This window comes from Aplysia californica, unplaced genomic scaffold (genome assembly GCF_000002075.1).
Source record: "Aplysia californica isolate F4 #8 unplaced genomic scaffold, AplCal3.0 scaffold00715, whole genome shotgun sequence".
Classification (NCBI taxonomy): domain Eukaryota; kingdom Metazoa; phylum Mollusca; class Gastropoda; order Aplysiida; family Aplysiidae; genus Aplysia; species Aplysia californica.
In genome coordinates this window covers 82,458-85,319 of record NW_004797985.1, presented here as the reverse complement: position 1 = coordinate 85,319, position 2,862 = coordinate 82,458, and positions in this window count along the sequence as shown.

Below are 2,862 nucleotides of genomic sequence, written 5' to 3'. Positions count from 1 at the left end.
TATATATATATATCCTTCTTGTCATCTTATTTCTCTGATAACTTCCACCGCCGCCATCCTTCCACGACTCATGGTATTAGTAGTGTAAGCCTATTACTCTTTTCCACTGATGAAATAACCACGAAGAAAGATGCTAGTTGCAACAAAGTGAGCACTTTTGCTCCTCAGTTCTTACTTTACTTTTTCCTTCCACTGATATCCTTTGGATGTTAAGGGGAGGTGCAGGTTTCGGTCCTGTGCTAGGTGTGTAGCGTATGTGATAGATATGTTATGTTGTTCCAGGACCTTTTTCCCCATCCAGTCAAGTCTTTCTTGGTCTTCCTCTTGATTTGAAGCCGGATTCCTGGGTGTGGTAAGCTCTAGCCGGTACTTGTTTCTGGGGCATTCTGGTTAGATGTCCGAACCATTTGACTCTTTGACGCAGTAATCTTTCTCCGTCGGATTATGTGATTGTGCGGCCGAGCTGCAGCCGCGTTTTTTCCCATAATCTGCAACTTTTTTCATAATTTTGGATTCCCCGCGTTTTTTCCCGATTTTTTAAATTTCTTTATTTATTTTTGCATTTTTCACAAACACCTCGCCGTGTGACTCCAGGGAAGTAATCACAGTAATAAGTTTCATTTAAGTGACAAGTTGGTTATTTCCCTTGTTAGAATATCTTAGGAGTTCGGGTTTATTTAGGGTTAGATAAAGGGATTTTGTTCCTTGAGCCTGTTCAATTTTTCAATCCATCGAAAGTTATTCTCAAGTCTGCTGATGTTTCTTGTTTGACAGGTGTCCCTAGTTTTAGTGACGTTCCAGCATCAGAGGTACAGATGTCTTTTTTAATTTTTTATTTGTTTTAATTTTTCTTGCCTCTATTCTACACAGCTGAAAGTCACAGAGAGAATAGTTTTTGTTTTGTTTTTGTCAGACTGAACACTGATGTGTATTGTTTTCTTTCCAAATACAAAAAAAAATTACTGATACTGATATGTCCTTTTCCAATTCTTCTGTACATAAAACATAAAAAACATTGAACGCTTATGACGTAATTAAACGATAAATAAGATTTTACTCATAGTGCACTTGCCGTATACTGTTTATTATTGATTCTACATAAAACAGCAAAAAAGGTGATACATCAAAGGGTACGATACAACTATTATTAAGGATTGTATGACGTTTTGATGTAAAATTTGGAAGTTTGGTGGCACAAAATGCAATGCAAAAATTTTGCCATATCAGGGTGAAAATTGATTCACAAAAATGGTTGCTGCTTCTGAATTAACAAAGATGTCACAAAAAAATTTTAAGCTCTGAAAACAGAAAGCCAGGCTCTTTCCTTTAATTCTAATTTCGGTGCTCTTGGAGAAGTTTGAAAATTTCAATGAAGTGCCTACTTTTAAGTTTGCTGCTACGCGGAATTAAATTTTGCAAGCAGAATTTTTAAAATGATTATCGCCACTAAAAATGTATCTATTTTAATTTTCGAAATCAGAGTTTAGAAATAAGTAAAATGGCTCGCGTAGAACCTGATTTGATGCCATATTTTTAACTTTAATAAACTTCGTTTTTTATTGTCAATTTTGAATCTGAAGTCCTCGTAGCAAGGTCACCCGCTCCGTTGTGCATCTCACGTCACAGCTGACAGGTTTTTGGGGTGTTTTTTTTTTTAATTATCCACATGACCCTTATTATTTACTTAGAAATCGAGACGAAATGTAACATATTATTATGTTCTGTGGGCAATTACGTCAAGATAAACTGTAACAAAGAAACATAGTAAAATACTATTCACTGTTCCCCGGTGTGCTGTTCCATGGTAAAATGACGTCGTCAGTCGCTGTTCCCCGGCGCAGCCTGTTGGTTTATCCCAAATGAATATCAGCCAAATTCCTTCTGTAAGTGGGCCGATTCAGGCTGGGAGGGATTAACAGTTTTTAATTTCCTTTGATGGACAAAGTCTGTGTGAACAATAGAAAATAAAGTGAAATTTGTCTTCAATTTCATGAGAGTTACACCTCTCACATAAGGGCGAATTCGTTAATTTCCACTGATATAGATTTTTATTTAATGTAAGGCTATGGATTTTTAACAAAGCTATGACTCTTCTGCTCCAATACCGTGGGAGGTTGGTGATATATTCAGCTGTTTCTTGAAACGGAATTGTAAGAGAGAAAACATTATACTTGCGACAGACTTCTTCCTCTATGCTCTGCACAGAATGATCAACAAGCCTAACTTTTTACTTCACTGAGAAAGAGTCTAGTACTTCCAACATTTTGAGAAAACCAGGCATATCCAAAACCCAGGGAAAATAATAGGTTTTTAACTTCCGTAGCCACGTTGACTCTGCCCAGTTCACAGGAACGATATAATTGCATGTAGCATTTCTTTGGATATCTGTCATTTTCTAAGTGTATAAATCTGCACCAGAATTTAACGACACAATGCATGTAATCAGAATATAAATTGGTTCTTCCCACTTCTTTTAGAACTAAAAATTTGGGTGTAGTTTTGCCAAGACCCAAAAAGGCTTTCCAGAACTTAAGCTGATCATCATCAATCACGTCCCAATTTTTGTTTCTTACCAAGAATTAAATTTTGAAACAGCAAAAAGAAATGTTTGATATAAAGATTAAACCAACGCTGCTTTATGGTTCTGAAATTTGGGGTACCAAAAAATTTGGACGTGATTGAAGACAAATACATTAAGGGCCCACTGAGAACTATGACGAAAGAAAGAGGGAGAGGCAGCAGTAAATAAACGTGTGTTGAAAGGGTACAGATGAGGACGGGGTATGGTGGCTGAAATAGTGAGAGTGAGAGAGAAAGAGCGCTTGTGTATGTGTCTGTATGTGTGTGTGTGTGTGTGTGTGT